This window comes from Paroedura picta, chromosome 9 (genome assembly GCF_049243985.1).
Source record: "Paroedura picta isolate Pp20150507F chromosome 9, Ppicta_v3.0, whole genome shotgun sequence".
Taxonomy (NCBI): domain Eukaryota; kingdom Metazoa; phylum Chordata; class Lepidosauria; order Squamata; family Gekkonidae; genus Paroedura; species Paroedura picta.
In genome coordinates this window covers 29,410,007-29,431,168 of record NC_135377.1, presented here as the reverse complement: position 1 = coordinate 29,431,168, position 21,162 = coordinate 29,410,007, and the positions used below count along the sequence as shown (strand labels likewise).

The 21,162-nt window shown below is 41.2% G+C and overlaps 1 long non-coding RNA gene across 1 annotated transcript in view; it reads right to left on the bottom strand.

Moving 5' to 3' along the window:
* Nucleotides 1-2,632: 2,632 nt before the first annotated feature.
* LOC143844397 (uncharacterized) overlaps nucleotides 2,633-21,162 on the bottom strand; it is a 34,912-nt gene continuing 16,382 nt past the window's right edge. The window contains exon 3 of the long non-coding RNA XR_013233967.1: nucleotides 2,633-2,662. This is a non-coding gene — a long non-coding RNA (uncharacterized LOC143844397). The remainder of the gene's footprint in view (nucleotides 2,663-21,162) is intronic.

Here is a 21,162-nt window from a genome sequence, read left to right as displayed (position 1 = left end):
AAGTTAGTGACATCTCTGTATCAATTCCGCAAGTTAATTAAGTGTGGGGATTTACAAAAACCTATCAAACTGAGTTCTTTCAGGGGGGTTTAATGTTCAATGATGTTCTTCAATAATGTTCTTCAACCCTTCCTTAATACTTCCCTCAAATTCCATATTCAACTATCTTGCTAAATTGTAGATAACTGTTTTACATGTTTTAACATTGTTTTATGCCTGTCATATTTAGTACTTTTCTAGCTGATTGTAATGTGTCCTAATGTGTATGTTGCAAAAAGAATAATTAAATCCCTTGAAAAGAAACTTATAAATTCAAAGCTGTTTACATTCCTTTAAACCTGTAGCTTGGAGTTTTTATCAATTTTCCTAATTTGCAGTCATTAACTGGATGTAACTATGTAAAAATGTAATAACATAAAAAATTAACTAATATCTGACCAGTAATTATGAGTGTTCAACATAACATAATAAAAGAATGATCATGAGCCAACAGGGATGCCATGAATTGTCAGGTTTAGATTTTATAAACTGGGACCCACAAGGATTTTTCCATGATGGATAAATCTGTTTATTTTCCTAGACCTCTCAGCAGCTTTTGATACCATCATTCATAGTACCCTTCTGAACTACCTGTCTAGACAGAGACTGGGAAGCACCATTCTGTAGTGGTCCCAGTCCTACCTGGAGGGTAGCTTTCAGAAGCTGGTAATGGGGAACTGCTATTCAGCCCCTTGGCCTTTAGGGTTCTGTCTTGTCCCCTATACTTTTTAACAGCTACATGAGACTGCTTTGTGAAGTTATCTGGAGTTCTAGGCTTGGTTATCACCAATATGTAAATTACACTCCGTTCTGTTTTGCATTTCCAGCTGATCTCAGAGAGGCTGTAGAAAACCTGAAACAGTGCCTGCAAGCAGTTTTAGACTGGGCATGGGCAAATAAGCTGAAGTTTAATCCTGACAAGAAAGAAGTGATCCTTGTGGAGAAAGATTTGACCCAGGATTTAAAGTGTTACCTATTCTGTGGCTATGAGTGCCATTTACCAGTTTCAACCCTTCCTTAATATAACAGTGTTCCGTTACTGATAGGAAAGCAGCAAGAAATGGCCACTGTGGGGAAGTGGGTGCAGTGTAGGCTGGACTGAAAAATCTGAGCTCTCCCATCACATACTTTATTGATATGGTCATTGATCAGTGAGATTCCAACATAACATTAAAAACAAAGAAAAATTAGAGAATTAAAAGTCGGGAATAACACCCCTCTTCTAAGTAAATCCTGTGCACAAAACTACATCATAATTGTAAGAACAAAAGAGCCAGTTTGGTGTAGTGGTTAGGAGTGCAGACTTCTAATCTGGCATGCTGGGTTCGATTCTGCGCTCCCCCACATGCAACCAGCTGGGTGACCTTGAGCTTGCCACGGCACTGATAAAACTGTTCTGACTGGGCAGTGATATCAGCACTCTCTCAGCCTCACCCACCCCACAGGGTGTCTGTTGTGGGGAGAGGAATGGGAAGGCGACTGTAAGCCGCTTTGAGCCACCTTCGGGTAGGGAAAAGCGGCATATAAGAACCAACTCTTCTTCTTCTTCAAAAGTAAAAAACCCAATGCAACAAAAGTCTAAAAGCTCAATCATAAAACATCCATCATTAGTAGTACACATTAGCTATTTATGTTATTTAGAAATGATTTCCATTTATGTATCATGCTGTAGCAAAACTTTGACACTGTGTACGAAACCAAATTGCGCCTATCCTCCAGTAGATATTTCAATAGTGAATCACTTGCATGAATCACACAAATTTCAAGGGGATTAAAGCCCACGAGGAAAGACATAATTAACAGTTTTCTCTCTTCCTCATATCAAGCACAGTGTAATAAAATATGGGGAATTGTTTCCACTATGTCAGAGCAGAGACAGTGTCTCAGATGCATAGGGATTCATAGAAATCGGCCATAAAGGACCACAGAAGGAAGAGCATCAAATCTTGCTCTTGAAAATGCCTATCTATGATCTCTCCCATCCACATGGTAGCTATTCATGTTTTGTCACAAACTTTCCCAAAATCTAAGAGTGCAATAGGTTTGTGAAATATTGAAAAAAGCAGGGGAAACCCCAGAAGGTACAAGGATATACCACATATTGAGGGGAAGTAAGAAAAACAACCCCTTCCCAACAGCACTGGACTGGGGCAAATACCCTGTGTGGAAATATCCCTATACTTTATACCATTGAAAATAATCTGTATCTGTATCCTTCCTCCTTTGAGACTGTCCACACAGTTTATTGCAATTCAGTGCCTAACTTCTATGAAAAATGTCAACATTGGTTTTAATGTCTCACTGTTAGCATGCTTGTTCAATTCCCCCAGTCAAATGCACAGATTTCAGCACGGTCATTAAGGTGTATGAAAATGTGGCTTGGCTCACTGAGTAGTGGGCACAAGGTTCTCTTTAATGGGTATTTCCCAACAGTACCTTATTGCATCAAACCAAACAGCATTCTGAAAACAGCGTTTCACATGAGGATTTAAGCATCTTTTAAAAGATGAAAACAGAAAACCATAGGATTATGGCATTCATAGTGCTAAAACAGAACTGTGGTTCTCAACATAAGAATCCAGCATCTTCAAAGTGGCATATGTGGTTTTCTCCTGCACATCTCCTGAGTGGCAAAAGAAGAAGAAAAAAATATGTTACAACACTTTGAAATTGTAGGGATAAATGTTTAACAGCCTCGAGTCGCTACGGTAAAGGTATGTCAGTCTGAGTGCCTAGTGTGGTAAGAGTTTTGATTACACAGCCTTGGGATTGCTTTCTGGATCTTGCCTGCAGAACCTTCAGGCACCTCTACCCTCCCAAACACTGAACATCTTAACCAAACACAATGATATAATGTTGCTTAACGAACTCAGCTAGAATGGCCAGGCCTCTCTACAAAAACAGAGGTTACTTAAATTTCTGCATGAAAGCTGATTTCTCCTAGTTGTGTTTTCCCCCCTCTAGCTCAAGCTTTGGTACATTTGTCAGTCAGTTGCCTTCCTGATTCCATCTTCAGGTCTGCTTCAGCTGGAGGAAATATTTTGATAACTGTATGGTATAAATGCATTCTTTTTATAGCCAAACCCAAACTAACCTGTTTCTCTTATTCAGTTTCTCTTATTCACCTCTATTGTCTATTCTTTGGTCCATTGTTCACTTTTTTCCATAGATTTCTGGCAACTTGTCCAGGGCATGATTTTGTCAGCCTGTTTCAACGTTTGGTCTACAATTTATTACATTTTCAGTAGCCATTTAAAAAATTGTAAACAAAGGTTATGCATCTACAGCCTCACAGGTATGGCCCTAAATAGTTCAGTCATAGTAGGTTAGCAGCAGTTAACTACTGATAGTTAATTCTGGAGTATCCAAGTCAGGCTTACGAAAATGTCCACCCCCACCAGCTCTTGTCTGCAGGAGAAAGCCACTAACTATGATTGCAGTGTTCTAGGAAATTTCCCAGTCTCTATGGCCATGACCAGAGATTGGGGGAAATCCAGAGTATTGTGCAACACTTCTGCTTCCCAAAACCTAGTCCCCAAATGTTCCTGGGGTTGCCAGATGAGGTCCTGGCAACCTTAACAAAGTACTATTTTTCAACCAGACAAAGAAAAATATAGATACAGCCAAAGTTAAGGACTTCTAAGGCATATACTGTTCAAAAGAAATCAATGGGAATGATAAAAGCTTAACTTCTGGCTGTGTATCTATTATTTTAGCAAGTATATGAATAGTTCTCATGTTTCCTTTCTGTTTTGTAAAGCAAAGTGGTGTGTACAGAGTTCATCCAATGCAATCCATTGACCTGATTAATTCCAAACCAGGGTCCACCCAAACATTATCATTTGACTGGTTTCTGACTCAAAGACTTAGTGCCACAGTCTGATTTTTAACATTAGGTCTGTTAAATGAGAGAATTTACATCAATGGAAAAATTATATTAACTAGCTTCAAACCCCGTTCCTAAGAACGGGCCTTGAAAGGGTCCCCTCCCCTGGCCCCTGGCCAGGCAGCTTAAGGTGGCCTTGGGTGGCAGCTTGCAGCCAGATCAAGTGGGGTGGGTGGGGGCTGGACAGCTTGTTAGAAGTGGGGACAGAAGTCCTTAGCAGTCCTTAACGAGCCATCAGCAGGCCAGGAGGCCCTCGTTAGGAGACCCTCCACTACGATCCTTTGCCCAGGGCCTTCTCACCTTATGTGCTGCTGTCTCAAGGCACTGAGGCATCTGAAAGCAAAGAGGCTAGAGTCGAGGGATGGAGGGCAGGAGCTGCAGGGGCAGGGCCAATCAGGGCAAAGCTGGCTGCACCCTGATTGGTCCTATTCCAACTTGGACAGCCGGACACCCCTAGGTTGTTCCATAGAGGAACAACAATGGATAAGGATGTTTATTACTTGTAAAAATGTGTTGGAGTTAGAGTTAATCCACATTGGGTAGCAAGTCTTTAACTCTGCACTTCAGTGTGAAGTAATAATAGCCCTTCTCATGAATCTTTAGCAGCACAGTTAGGATTTACTAATTATTAAAGGCAACTTGCATGATTCGATTATAGTATAACACATTTTAATTCCCCTGATTTCACTGGGAGAGTTGAGAATCCAAATTTGAAAGTGTACATTTTGTTCATAAATCTTTCAACAGAATAGTCTTATTGTCCAACACAAAGTAGAAATATTTTATACCAGTGGTCCCCAATCTGCGGGCCGCGGCCCGGCGCCGGGCCGCAAAGGCCATGGCGCCGGGCCGCAGCTCCCTCTCCCCGCCCCCCCCCCCGCAGTAAAAAACTTCCCAGGCCGCAATCTTGCGGCCCGGGAAGCTTATTACTGCGGGAGGGCGGGGAGAGGGAATCAGGGCCGGGCCGCGCCCGTGCAGGCCGCGCCCGGGCGGCCCGATCCGCGGGCACAGCCCGCGGGTGCGGCCTGATCCGCGGGCGCGGTTCGAGGGCGAGGCCCGATGCCCTGCCGGTCCCCAGCCTAATAAAGGTTGGGGACCACTGTTTTATACTACAAGACCTGGAAATAACCACCAGCAGGCATTGTAGGCTGATGTGTGTAGATGGCACAATCATGGCATACAGATATATGTATTATTGAATTTCTAGACCGCCCCTTTTGGTACTGCCATCTCAGGGCGGTTTACAACATTGATAGATACCATAAACATTAAAATCATTAAAACAGCTAAAACAATTAAATCACCCAACTTGGCAACATCCCCATTAAGTTCTTGGTGGACTAGGCAGTAAGAGCTACCTGCATTGCAGCAGGAGGAGGCCCTCTGTTGTTGGTATATTTGTTTGTCTGGGCTGGCCTCAACCATAAGCCTGGCAGAAGAGCTCTATCTTGCAGGCTATGGAACCTGGAACTCTACTGGGAGCCAATGCAGCTCCTGCAATACTACAGTGTTTTAGGGAGGACCCGTGCAGTAACATTTTGGACCAGTTTTATTTTCCTTGTTAGAGTCAAGGGTAGGCCCACATAGAGTGAGTTACAGTAATCTAGTCTTGAGGTGACTATTATATGGATAACTGTGGCCTGGTGTTCAGGGGCCAGATAGGTGCTTAGTATCTTGGCCTGGCAAAGATGAGGAAAAGCCTGCCTTGCTACTCTTGTGACTTGAGCCTCCATTGATAAGGAGGCATCAAATATCATGTCCAGAATCCTGGCCATGTGTGCAGTTGAGGTGCACTCCATCCAGGCAGGGCAAGCACACTTCCTGATCTGACCCCTTCCTGCCTAGCCTCAGGACCACAGTCTTTGAGGGGTTCAACTTCAAGTGACTACCTTTGAGCCACTCCACCACCACTTCAAAACACCTAGCCACTGAGTTCAGATGGGCATCAAGTCCGACATCCATCAGAAGAGAGAATGGAGTGTCATTCACCTATTGGTAACACCCAAGCCCATAGTTGCAGATCAGTCTAGCTTGTGAGTGCATATAATGGTAATAAATAATATCTGGGAGAGAGCCACTCCCTGTGGAACCCCACACTGAAGTTGGCAGAGGCGTGATTGATTCTCCCCAATTGCCACCCTTTCCCCCAACTCTGGAGAAAGGAGGTATCCCACTGATGGGCAGCGAACAAGCAGCTCATGGTCTACCACATCAGATGCTTCTGTAAGATATAATACAAGCAGCACTAACCCGCCTCAGCCCGGATAGGGAAGAATCCTTATGGGCTGCTAATGCCAACCAACAGGTAAGCCAACTGTTTTGTATTTGAGTTGGCTATGAAGATTGTTTTGTGTAAAAGATGTAAAACTGAGAGGGTTGCCAGATATTTTAAGTAAAGTGGCAATTATTTGAAAGTTGGCAGCTGTATTTCATTTATGTGCATACTTGAGCTATGCAGCCCATGCATATGCTCTAAAGTGCCATATCATCAATCACATATCGTCATGCCATTTCATGTGCTACTATATGCACAGTGGGCATACCTCATTCTTCCTTAGTCCTTCTTCAGATGTTGTTGAGCAAATTCAGCAAAAGAAAAGGAGGTAATAATTGCCGAGCAACGTGGCAATGGTAGCTGTGAACTTGTTCCTACATGCCTCTTTCACGCTCAAAGCCAAGTGCATACATAGCCCATTATCCTTGCCAATAGTAGTACCAAGAAGGGCAAAGAGTGTTTGCTGTCAGTTCCATCCCCATTGAACTCCTGACTCCACTTGCTCCTCCTGACTCCCCAGGTTCTTTAGTCTCTCTCCTCACCTCGTACTCTTAAAGATACTTTTCAGCATTCCTACTGGGATCAGCTCCAGTTATCTGGGCCATGTGTTCAATGGAGAATGAAGAGAGTAGTATAAATCCTATACCTTTATTTTTTGCATTTCAAACGTGGACAAGAAGCAACAGCAGAGCTGGCTCTTTGCTTCTTTGGTTCTGGAATGTGCTTTAGTACATCAGCTACCAGTGTCCCTTCTAGCTATCTCCGCCTGTCATTTTTTTAAGTGAATGTGCACAAATTACAGAACTCTCTCAGCCAAATGACATGCTGATTCCTCTCTTTCTCTCTTTCACTGATGACACAACCTTAAACCACATGTTGTTTTCCCCAACCCCCATCCATTGTGCAGTTTTATTCCCACACTGACCTTTGAATGACCCCGTCAGCTCATTTAGTACTTGTGCTGATCTGGTTAACACCATACAATTAATTACATTTGAATCCATTTCCCCTGGAATCTATTCTCATGCATTATTTCAAATGTCTTTTTCCACCCTTGCACACTAAGCTTTCAAAATCTACATAGTAGCATTTATTAACATTTCTTCAAGCAAGCAGAAAACAGGAATATTTTCTTTGATATTGTTCTGGGTTCATTTGTGATTGATCATTTCCAGCATTCTATTACAGCAAATCTTTGATGTGTTTTAATTTCTTTGGTTTCACACTGGCAACAAGCTCAATCCAAGACACAGTTCTTAAAATATATATTCAGGTTCATAAACTCAGGTTTATGGCATGAATTGCATGCGTAAGGAATCAGAGGCTGAGGGGCAAGAGATGCTGTGACAGTTGTGGTGATGAGTCTGTGGTACAGTATGATTCAATCAATGTGCATATAATGCCAGTGTTGATATGTGGGGGCAGGGGGAAGCAAACTCAAAAATACAGCACACCGCGCATGTACAGTGGTCTGAACAAAGTCCAGAAATCATAATCAGAAGATCAGATTATTAATATATCAATGCCTTCTGGAAGCAAGATCAGGCAATTCAGAATGCCATACTTTAAGGGGACATTTGCATGGAGCGAATTTTGATACCAAACCTTATTTAAAAAAATGCCTTTTCCCTGAGATGCTCTGTTTCCTTTGCAGCTTAGGAAAGCTTGCCCATAACACATCCGTCTGTCTGCTTCATTTATACCCCATATTTCTTCACTATGGGACTCCAAAGCAGCTTACATTGTTCTTATCTGCTTTATCTGCCCAACAATCCTGTAAAGTGAGCCATAGTGAGAGCATTTGAGTAGGCCAAAGTCATCTAGCAAGCTTCCATGGCATATAAGGCTTTGCCTTGTTCTCCCAGATCCTAGTTTGGCATGCTAACCATTACATCACTCTTTATCTAAGCATGAATCTGCCTTAAAGTGAATCAGACCATTAGTTCATAAAGTCAGTATTGTCTACTCTGGCAGCAACCTGCTGTCCAGGGTCTCAGACACAGGTCTTTCACATCACCTACTACATGATCCCTTTAACAGGAGATGCCGGGGGTTGAACCTGCATGCCAAGCATGTGTTCTGCCATGGAGCCACACCTTTGCCCTTATCCCCTTCAGCCTTAGGTCAGCATTTTGTCACACTGAATTCTAGAGCTATGTTCATATATACATATATTTAGCAGCAGGTAGGGAAACTGTACAAGAGGACAGATTCTTTGTTTGAATCCATAACCTTCAGGGAGCATTGTATGCATGTGTGTGTCAATGGCACAGTCCACCTCACTTCTTAGGAGGACAATCAAGGTTAAAAACTATTTCTGTCTACTCATGATGTAGAAATGAATGCCCACAATTTATACAGTGTTGGACACCACTGTAACACACTCACATATAACCAGACACACATACATCATACAAAACTGCATCACAGGATTCTAAACCTGGAAAGTAAACTAGTTTAGAATCCCAGTTACTAAGGAGGCATCTAAGTAAGACTTAGATCATTATGACTTAGGACTCTCAGAATTACAACTGATCTCCAGATGAGAGAAATTCCACTGGGAAAAAATGGATGTTTTGCAAAGTGGGCTCAATGCCATTATACCCCACAAAAGCCCATCCCCAAACACTGACTTTACCAGGCTTCACCTCAAATCTCCAGGGATTTCCAAACCCAGAATTAGCAATAATAAAACAACTGAAAGCAGACGTGCAGCTCTTTACCACATCGAGTTGCCAGCTCTGGGTTGGGAAATACCTGGAATGGAGCAAGGAATGAGTGGACTTTGGGATGGGAATGCCATGGAGTCTACCCTCCAAAGCAACTGATCTCTTCAGTCTCGATATGAGCTATAATCCCAGAGGATCCCCAGCTCCCACCTGGCATCCCTATTGCCACATTCCTCTCCCCTCAGAAAGTACTTTCCTGGGAAACGGAATACATGAAGATTAAGAGCCATACAGGTTGGAGGGCTGCAGTGAGCAAAATTGCCTTCTCTTCCCTGTTCTGTCACTGCATCTTGGCAGAAACATGGGGAAATATGCCATGAGATCCCCACAGGATGGCCAGAACCATCCTCAGAGTTCCTTCACCACTGGAGGACCTCAGCCTGGACTATTGCCACCTGCAGAGAACTGATTGTGAGAAAAGGGATTCTCTCCACCCTGGTTTATGCCATTTCTCCTGCCTAGGCAGGCTATCCATCCCAGTGGTTTCAATCCTGGACCCGGATCTGATATTAGGCCTGGCTAGCATCATTGGAAGGAGGTTTGCAGGGATGCTTCCATCTCACTCTTCCCTTCTCCATGAACTCAGATGAAAACACTAGAATACTGATGAGATCTTAACATGAATTGATAACAGCTGCCACTGAAAAAAAATCAGATTCTGGACGTTGGCAGACTTTCTGCTCTGGGATAACCACCCAGCTGTGGTGGGTGGTTATTCAAACAATGTTTCTTGTCAGGGAAAGGCAAGGGGAAGGGGCAGGGCCTTTTCCAGGGTTGCTTTGTTCTTTGAGGAAGGATTAATCATGGCCAGGGCCTGCAGCAGCTACCAGGCAACTCACTACCCTGTGACTTTCATAATTGAACCAGACCCAGCTGTTTGATACTGTTCAACAGCAGCAATTGCATGAAAGCCAGTCTAGTAGTTAAGAGTTTCAGATTCAGATCTGGGACACCCAGGTTCAAATCCCTACACCACTGTTGAAGCTCACTGGTAGATTTTGGGCCAGTCACACCCTCTCAGCCTTTCCTACCTCATCAGGTTGTGATAAGGGCAAAAGGAAGGAGAAGAGAACGATGGAAGCTGCTTTGGTTTCCCATTAGGGAGAAAAACAGTATATATATAAATAAATAATAAATATAGCTGAAAATGAAAGGACAGATGGAGATTGTTGGGTAAAGGTGAGACTATTGGGGGCTGCCAAGAGGAAGGAAAGAAGAAATAATGAAGGAGATGGAGGAGAATGTGAGGTGCCCCCTGCAAGTCCTTGTGGGTTCTCCACCATGCAAGTGAGCTATGCTCAGCTAGCACCGTACAACTTAGCCAGGGTTTCCCAGAGAAAGGATGGTAACGAGAGGGAAGGAAGGGGAGAGAAAGCTTAAGACAGGGGCAGGTAGAGACAGGTTTACCAGGGGGATGGAAAGAAGCAGGAAAGGGGGAGAAGTTATGGGGGATTTCAGAGGAAAAGATAAAATAATGGGGTGTGGAGGGAAAATGAGACCCTGCAAGCCCATGTGGGTTCCGCACTTGTAATAATTATATGAACAAACAGGATTTTAGTTCAGTTTTGGCAATTAATGTCTGGATTGATCTTTTTGACCAGTTTATTTTCATTGACAGCAGATGGAAAGACCTAACCCAGGACCCTGATCTTAGCAGGAACCCTTGTTATCTTCTCTTATTCCATGAGACTTTCCAGAGCTTTTGTGAACTTGATCCCTCCGTGTTAGCTGTTAAAGAATCTGACAGCTGCTGTTTTACCTTGAGGGTTTCAGAGGCGGGGGCTTCTTTTTAACCTAATTCTTCAGGTTGCCCTCAGACAAGCCCTTCGCCTTTAGACATCTTCCCCCTTCTCATGAACACCTTAAGCCTGGCCCTACTGGCCTGCTTCTTCCAGGCACAGTGTTTGGCAGCCACTTAAATTTTGATCAGGGAGGAAAAGAAAAAAGAACAGCTTTGAAATGGAAACCAAAGCAGCTCTGACAACAACGGCAAAGGGATTGCCTGCTCACAAAACTCATTAGCTGAAAACTTCGCTGGCTTTTGTGTGGTATTTAGTTAGCTAGGTACAGGGAAGAGTTATGTTTTTTTTTAAAAAAATGACAGTATTCAGAGAGACTTATGCAGCCAGAGAGAGAGAGAGAGAGATGTCTATTTCAAGGGCTTGCTCTCTCTGCTAAGCTGCTACTACAACAGGCTTTTGAGTGGGGAAAAAAGGAAGTGGTAAAAGGAACCAGCAGGATAGATAGGCAGCTGAAGGCAAGTTCACATAGCCACGACGCTCTGCCAAGTGGCAGAGGACATCTGAAGACGGGGCGGGAAGGCAACAGGGGGAGGAAGATCAAGCCTCACTGATAATACAGTGGTCTAAAGAATTAATTTAACAGATCGCCCTCCTCTGCTGCAGTCCTGCACACAAGTCTCCTTGATCTCAACGTCTTTAACCTCACACACAAGTATATACTTACCTTCTTTTTTACATGTCTTGGTTTTCATCTTTAAATTGTCGTTAATACAACTTAACGGAGTATTTTTTTCCCCTGCCTCATTGCATCTTATATCATGCCATAGAACTTTATAGGAGGAACAGCTTGAGACTGAGGTGGACCTCTGAATACGTCATGTGTCTGGCATCCACACACATCTATAAGGTCCATCCTTGGATTGTGTAAACCTCACCAGCAGCACAATGATCCATGACTGCAAAGCTGGGGCTCATATTCCAGGGATGGGGCCAAACAGAAAATCCCTTTTTTTTTTCCTGGAAAAAAAATTCGATTTCAATTGTTGGTTCTGGTTACATTGTAAAGAGGGAATCTAACAGCTGTTTTACTGCTCTTGCTCTTTTAAGTGCAATTAAGGCAGATTAGAAACTAATTAGAAACAGCTCAGCATACTGAAGCAGAAAGCTGCTCCCAATTTAGGATCAGCTGGATGGGAAAAGTGCATCAAGACATAACTAGATATCCTTTTAGACATCTAAAGACGGATCGGTAGGGTTTTTTTTTCAACTTTGCAGCCGACTCCAACTGCAATTCCAAAATATTTAGTACTAATGAAGAGTATCAAATACATTCTAGTTAATTTGTATTCATCCTCCTTCCTTCAGCAATTTCCACTCTCCTGTTTTGTTCGGCATTAAACCTGAAAGCCTATTATTAGGAATTAAATTGGGACTCAGCTAAGCTATATTCTCGAAGAGCACTGGTAGCTGAACAGCATCTCTCCACTTTTACTTGTTGACAGGAGCAAAGTATCCACTTTACAGGGTCATGTACAATATATAGACTGCTTCCTGGTTGGAATAATGATTCCTTAAATTCAGAGTGAAGTTTCTAGTGGGCCCAGCCAACATAGGAGGCTAAAGCTGCTTACAAATGAGATAGTTGGTACCCTTTAAAACAACTGAACTAACAGAGGGGTAATTTGGCATGCCCTTGAGACAAATTCCATTTACAGTTACTGGGTATTGTAATATGTTGATTAGCATATGTAAAATACCTAAGCCAGTTCATTTTGAACATGTCCAAGAATAATTTGACTGTGTGAAATCAGACACTTGGCATCAATCAAAACAGAAATAAGTTCCACATGAATGGCAAGAACATACACACACACAAAAGGTTTATGATCCTCAAAATCTTTTTTCATAGAAAAAAATGTGGATATGTTTTAGAGACAGTTAAAAATAAATGTATGGCACAATCCACTGGCACTCTCCCCAGGACAAACATCACTGGGATGATTGGCAGCCAAAACATCCTTCTCCAATACTCATTCATTGAAACTAAAATTCATTCATTGAAACTCATTCATTCAAAACAGGTTTGCAGTGGGTTGAACAATTATTGCTTTTATTGCTGTTATTGGGCTATGTTCAAAAGTACCCTCCTGTGAGCAAAAGGAATGTCACAAGGGGGTGATAGGCATCTTTGAGTTCAACCCACTGTGGCTTAAGGCTGTTGATTTGGCTATATTTTCATTATGATTAATTATTTTTCACACATAGTAGTTCAGCCGTGGAATAGGCTGCCTAAGGAGGTGGTGAGCTCCCCCTCACTGGCAGTCTTCAAGCAAAGGTTGGATACACACTTTTCTTGGATGCTTTAGGATGCTTTGGACTGATCCTGCGTTGAGCAGGGGGTTGGACTAGATGGCCTGTATGGCCCCTTCCAACTCTATGATTCTATGATTCTATGATTTATTTAACTGAATGAGAAGTGCCATTTTGATAGTTCTAGCACCCATCCCCCTCAAGATTCCCCTCCCCCCTTATGCATAAAATGCTTTCTGAGATTCAACTATCTGTAGGCATTTTCTTATATTTAATATATAAATTGAAATCTGTTTAGCTTTCACTCCACATTTTAATTTTGTATGCTTATAAAAATATCAGGAAGACCAACAACGGCACATCTATGATTTTTTTAAAATGCAAGAATCATCATTATAGAATGTGTAATGGCTTGGTAAGACATGGGTGATATCCTGCCAGCACTTCCCTTCTTCATTATGAGTTACACAGGGCAAGGGAAGCATTGGGAAGGGATATTGTCCAGAATCCAAAGCATTGCTTATTGGAATGGATCCTGTCTAAAATGTCCATGCATAGAAGGATCTCCATCCTTGGAAAAATAACTTCCTCACCTCTACCCTCCCGCTGTAGTCTAAAATGCCTATCCAATATTGTTCCTGGGGGATTATGGAATGGCCCTGAAGTTTCTTCAACAAGCAGAAGGAAACCACATGTATTCATCCTGGTTTGTTTCAAGGAGGAAATGGAATCTGTAATGTCATGCCTGTTTCTACACTGCCCCAGATGGGGACAGAATATGCACAGCCTGACGATATCTGAAAATGTTCTAGTTATCTATAATATAAAGAAGATAGTTTTTGCATATACGTATCAACATTCATGATAATGCCTACTGTTTATGTACATATGCTATTTATAAGCTACAGAAGCCATTCTTTTTAAAAAAAACCACATAAACCACATACTAATAAAGCATAAAACTTTGATTTTTTTTTAAAAAAAAGAACAAATGATTTCACAGAACACATGTAATAGTCAAGAGACATCCTTTTCTAATTTACCAATTAGTTGCATTATTGTTTAAATATTGTAAAAACTGTATTTGATAAAGAGGGTCGGCAAAGATCATGAATGACTATTTATTCAAGTTTTATCTTTTGTTTTTCAGTGCTGTAGTTGAAAGCCCGAGGTGTTAGATGCTTTAGATCAGGGGTAGTCAACCTGTGGTCCTCCAGATGTTTGGGGACTACAATCCCCATGAGCCCCTGCCAGCGTTTTCTGGCAGGGGCTCATGGGAATTGTAGTCTATTATCATCTGGAGGACCACAGGTTGACTACCCCTGCTTTAGATGCTTCATAAAAATAGATTTCTTGCAAACAGGAGAACCATTTTATCTTGACTGTAAGCAGATGTTTTTCCTCTTTTTGTATTCACTGGAAGTTCTAAATAAGACACGTTTTGTTATAAATTATTGCTCCAGTCCAGAGCACTACTTATACTTCTGTGCACACATGGATCTTTTTTATATGCAGGCCACTGTAAGCCATATGTAATTGTTAGAGCCCATGCACTGGCCATTATATTCTTCAGAGGCATGGCTATAATAATTGGCATAATCCCATATTTGTGAATAAAATTATATCTAGGTAGATTACTAGATCTCATTTAATACTCTTGTTCCGAGGAAGAATGTGATGAGAGTTTTCCATTCTGGAAGGTTTATTAACCTAATTCTGATAAGTTGATAAATGCAGTGGCATGTTCCAGAGGAATTGTAATTGTCGAGAAGGAAAATTCCTGAACACATCACCAAAATTAGTTTATCAAACCCAAAACTGGGAAATTTTGTTGTAGAGATAAGTTGGATATCTTTCTCAAATTACAAAAACCCAAGAATGTTTTAAGCCCATAGTACTATCATTTAAGTTTATAAAAGGCCTAATCGTTATGGGAATTTTAGTTTAATTACGTGAAACTAGGCTGAGGAATTATTTGTCCTTAGAGTGTCAAACTATGCAAAGCTGTCTATGATTAACAGTAGTATAAGCCTTCGGGGAGGGCGGTATATAAATCTAAATAAATAAATAAAATAAAAATAAAATCCAGGTTCCAAGTGCTGAAGAAACAGCAACAATGAATAACAGGTTAAAATTTTTCACTAGATGGAAAGAGTGTGAGTGACAGGCAACTCCAAGCACTCTGATTGGCCAGCAACATCTGAGAGGGAATTGATATACTAGCTGTGTACTGGTGGGAGTCTGATTCTGATGGTGGTTCAAAAGCAGTCTGACGGAACTTGTTTGTACCTTAGCTCAGGGGTAGTCAACCTGTGGTCCTCCAGATGTCCATGGACTACAATTCCCATGAGCCCCTGCCAGCGTCTGAACCCTAGATTTTAGGAATAAGTTCCCTGGAGGAAATGGCTGCTTTGGAGAGTGGACTCTATAGCATTAGATCATGCTGAGGTTATAGTGAATTATGAAGGGCAAGTGGGGTACCACAAGAGGAGGCATTTCATTTCTCTTCCCCCCAAGTGTTTCTACTTCCCATTTCCTGAAAGTCCCCTTTCCTGTTCCCTTTTCCTGCTTCCTTCTCTTCTTTTCATCCAGCCTACATTTATTTGCCCTGCCTGCAGCTTTTCTTCCTTCCCTCTGTCTGGTAACCTCAGCTGTGTGATGGGGACTGTGGCATCACCTCCATTTCCCCGATTCCATCCCCTATTTAATTACATATCCTCACCTTTCCCTGAGTTCTTGCATCCTTCCATCCACCAGACAGCGTACATTTTATGTGTCTCCTGTCTTCAACGACACTGATTATTTATTTACTTCATACCCTGCCTTTCTTCACAAAGAGGCCCCAAATAAGCTTGCATTATTCGCCAACATTTTAATCTCACAACACCCTATGAGGTAGGCTGGGCTGAGAATGTGTAACTGGCCCAAGAGTACCCCAGTGAGTTTCCATAGCACAAATGGAGTCTCACATCTAGGTGTCTCAGATACTAGTCCAGTACACTGATACCACACACGGTATCATGAAGTTGTTCCTGCAAGCAGCCAGTCCTGGGTGAATCATGTAAGTTATATGCTACCAAGTTCCAGATGGTTGCTGCCAAGCCTAGCCTTGGTGTTCTGCCTCAAAGACCAAAGCAGCCCTGATAAGGTCTTGCTTCTCCCTTTTCCTTTTATTGATAAGAAACAAGGCTTCTATATACATGCTGGGAATACTGTTGTGGTCACCTAGCAAACCATACCATGGGAAGTTGTCACTGAGAAGGCATTGTTTCTTAAAGCTACAGGTACTGATTACATTATTTTGGATGTGTTGACTCTCCAATGCTGTTGCTTTTTTAGATTCCACATTTTCTTCCAACCTGGAACTTTTCCTCATGTGTACAAAAAGATTTGTCTTGTCTAGTCAACACTCCAATCTCTGGATTTAAATATCCGTAGATTGGGCCATGTTGAGAATGAGATATATTGATGATATGTATGTGTTGCATGAGATGTTTCCAAAAACTGCGGAATCAGTAGCACTATCACTACCCACCCCTTCACAGCAACCACCAAGTTTTAGAATGAAACAATGTCACCTGTGATAGGACTCCAATTCATTTTATACTCACCTGTTCATGCCTAAGGCCAAACTGTAGGCTCAACTTGCTTCTGTATGGAAAGCCATTTTCAGGAGCAAAATGTTGAGGATGTTACATGTTAGAAATATTAAAACAATACAGTCTTACTATGTAGACGTTTTTCTTCCAGCTTGCAAAATGCTTATTCCTATTACCTTTAAGCTGCTTCTACCATTCACAGGAGCGGTTTGAGCTGACCCTCACTTGCCAGTGGTGACCAATAGCAGGACTGAAATCAATCTTTGTCAAGCCCATAATTGAGCACTTCCCTAATTTATGGGACAGTTTTTCTATTAACAACAAAATCTCGAGAATTAAATAAAAACAGACCTTCACAAGTGCTGCTGCATAGGTGACTAAGGTAAAAACATTGATAAATGTACACCCCTTCTCCCAGGCTGACTTTGAAAAATTCTGTGTCACAGTTCCAGGTCACATTCTGACAAGAATTAGGAACACTGAAATAAATAGTTGCAATTCTTCCTTGTTTTGACATGGCATACAAAGTATTTTTAGTAACACATGGATGATTTCACGAATATAATGTACATTCGCAAAAGACCTCTGAAAGATGTGCATCTCCATCTTGCCTCTAATGTAAAAGAGATAGGTGTGTGTGTGTGTGTGTGTGTGTGTACATATATGATTTCAGTGTTGGCCTGAGCTCCTAAGGCTCTTTAGACTTACCCATGTTTCAGGATGAACTTAATGCCATTATTCAAAGCTCTTGCTTACACAGATCAATATCCTTCCTAATACTCAGACATTCAACAGTGTCGCCACTCGCCCACAAAGACTTGTTGTTCCAGGGATTCATTTTTTTAAATTTCTTTATTTAATGGATTTTGAAGCCATCTCTCTACACAAACAGGGTTCGTAAATCATTGAATATCAAATCATTTAAACAGCATTTAAAATAATATATATATATGCTAATTTAGTGAAAACATATAAACAAACACACATCACACCAAAACCAGGGAGATGGACCAATCATAGTCACTGGGCATATGCCAAAGAAATTTAAAAACTCTTCACCTGCAGGCAAAGGACAACAATACGGGAAAATAGATTAATCTCTCTGGGAAGGGAGTTCCAGAGAACTGAGAAGAAAATTAATTGGATCATTCAGCTATCTAGCCTTAAATGGCAGGGGCATCTGAAGCAAAGCCTCTAAAGATGACTGGAGTGTAAAGGTAGGCTCATATAGGCAGTCCTAAAGATAGGCTGGCCTCAAGCCATATAGGGTTATAAAGGTTAATACCAGCACCTTGAGCTCAGAAACACATTGGGAACCAGTGTAGCTGGAAAAAGATTGTGATGGTGCCTATAATTCATACCTATCAACATTCTGATTACAGCCTTCTGAACCAAGTGTAGCATCCAGACAGCCTTCAAGGGCTGCCCTTTGTAGAGTACATTGCAGTAATCTAATATAGATGTTACTAGGTCACGGACCGAGTGACAAGATTTTTCCTCCTCAGGAAGGATCCCAGCTGTCTCATTGGTCAAAGATAATAGAAAGTACCACCACTGCCACATGTTTATTCAACTGGAGGCCAGGTCCAGCAGCATACCCATACAATGAACCTGCTTCCTTAAGGCAAGTGATATAAGGCAAAATGTGATATAGCCCATTTCCTGGTCAAACTTCCATTTGTTTGCGATTATATTATAACAAATAATCCAAGGAGTGGAAAAACAGTCTCACAGCACCATACTATGAAACCTTCCTTCAAGGTAGAACTGAAACCACCACAGAACAGTGCCTCCCAATCCTGAAAGGTTGTCCGGAAGGATACCATGACTGATGGTACCAAAAGATGCCAAGACATCCAGGAGAATTAATCCACTGGGGCATTGAAAAATAAGTCTTTGGGAAGCAAAAGATTTCAGCCATCATGTCTCTCCCCCCATACTCTCTCTCTCTCTCTCTCTCTCTCTCTCTCTCTAAGAAACACCTGCTTGTTTCCATTCTTGAAGATTTTCTAAGCCCAATTTTAAATTTGAATTTAAATTTGAAAATCAGATGGAGCATTGACTATTAGCCCAGCTAATAAACCCTATGAGAATTTACATTGTTATCTGGACAAAATGATGTTTCATTAAATTTAGGGCTGTATCCAAAGTGGGCCTGTGGGTCACTAAATGCAAGGTCATACCTAGAACAATGGTTCATGTAATCCAAGCACTGTTTGGGGGAAAGAATTTTAACATTGTGACATAACTTCAGCTTAAAGAATGAGACCCTTCCTTGCGAAATAAGAAATGTATTGTGAAGCAAGTCATTAGCAGTGGCAGTGTCCCTTCATGATAACATGGTCCGAACTCCACTAAAGGCTTACCTGGCTCAACTATCGAGCTAGTGAGCTTAAAGCAGTTTTCTCTTTAGACAGTTTGGCAGTGAGCAGGGGATGATAGAAGGAGATTGAACAGCAACACAAAGAAGCAATTATTTTTCAAGAAAAATATTAATTATAAACAACAAAACTTACTAAATTTAAAACTAATTTTATTCTCCTGTGATTCTGATTCTACAAACATTTTTTTTTAAAAACTCTACCTGGAAATATGGCAGCCCCATCTAGCAAGGACTTAAATCAATTAGTTCCAGTTCCAAAGGCAGAAACTGCCACCATCTTAGGCTGTTCCACCAGGCAATAAAATCATGAGATTCTGGCCTCCGTATTCCAAACTCTGCTCAATCCTCATAGGGATTGCAAACAAATTGCAAATGAGAGGTTCTTTTATTAAAGATCTACTGTTTTTATTGTTTAGTGTGAATTGGTTTTAAATTATTGTTCCTGGTTAAGCACAAACAATTTGTGAGGCAGTCAAAACTGGAACGTGGTTTTAGAAATTCAGCCTTTTCCTGAATAGACAGGGTTGTTTTTTTTAAAAGAACACTATTACAAAAAAAAAAAAGAAAGCCTACCTATAAAGGAAAAAAAGCTGTGGGATGTTCAAAAGAAAAAGAGACCTTCAACAAATGTGCATTTTTGCATTCTTAAAGGAGTGATTTAAATAAGTTTTAATAATAAAAAATGTTATATTTAATCCAGGCAGACAATGACTCTGCCAGGTTTTAGTTTGATATAAATTAAAATAGCTAAGGCACAAACCTCTGAAAAATGGGGTTTCTAATGGAAATGGCAACTGACCCTTAACTATAGCACTGCTACCGGATGCTGTTATAATAAGCTTCCCTAGATGCCATGGTGTAAATGTATTAGCTGTACTAAGAGACCCACTCCTGCTATAATTATGTTAGGAACCAATAAGACAGCTCAGAAATCAATATGCTAAGACAGATAGAGTAAAGGACCATGGCCAGCAAACTGGGAATAGATTAGTCTGGCAGGTCCCTAGCTGAGCTTTGAAGAAGGGGATATCTCTCCTGTTGTAAGAAAGCTATTAATTGTAAATTTTCTCAAACAAGGAACTTGAAGGGAAAGCTTATACTGTTGTTCATAGCACTCAGTGCAGGCCACACCTAATATTGACCAACAGTTAAGCACCATATTCTGATTTCCAAATCCAGCTGTGCTTCAAAAAAAAATCCAAATGTTCAGCTTTAAAAAAAAAAATAAGCACTCCTCGTAGTAAAGTGCCAACTTCCCTTTTTAATTAGATTTAATACTTCTGAAGTTAATGGGCAATTGTAAAAGCTCACTAGGCCACCGTCCCCCAAAGCAGCTCATACTGTAGTGATGCCAATTATCTAGTCAATAAAATTCTACAAGTGTGAGATGATGTGATGAAATAGGAAGCAGTTCTGAACTGTAGTTTTTTTCCCCCAATGAAGTGTCCGAGCATATTAACCTATACTATTAAATATTATCTGGTTCTCTAATAATTAAGTCCATGACAAGGAGGAATTTGCAGTTACTAATTTTAAGTAGAGCTGTTCGATCTCTCTCTCTCTCTCTCTCTCTCTCTCTCTCTCTCTCTCTCTTTTTCTCTCTCTCTGTCCCCTCCTTCCTAACCCCTTTCCTCTTCCCCTGCCTTTAGCCTTCGAAGAGTAATTTGCTTAATAAACAGAAACACAGTGTAATTTAGTGACAATCCTAGAAAAAGAATAAAAGAAATAGATGGAAAACAAAGGCCAACCTTTTGTAGTTACAGTATGGCACATCTGCTCATGTTCAATCAAGCTTTCAAAAGCATAGGAGTAAACAAAAGCAGCCATCAAGCTGGGACAAAGTCAGAGACATAAGTGGTTTGAATGAGTGTGCAATTTCTGCCCATATGACCATCCTGACACAATTGCTCTAATTTTCTTTCCAGAAATGACTGATAAAAGATTTAGGTAATTGCTATGGAGACAGACTTCCTTCCATCATGGGGTATCTTGAATAATACAGCCTCAGGGTCATAAGATGGAGTGTCAGTTTCTTCACAGTCCTAAATTAATACTTGTCCCAGTTTTCAGCTTATACTTCCTTTACATCTAATGACGTGAATATAATATATTTTGATAATGTATTGGGGTGGATCACTCAATCAAATGGCTATTCCACAATGAACACAGAATGGTCAGCATCTTGAAAACACCTAAAAT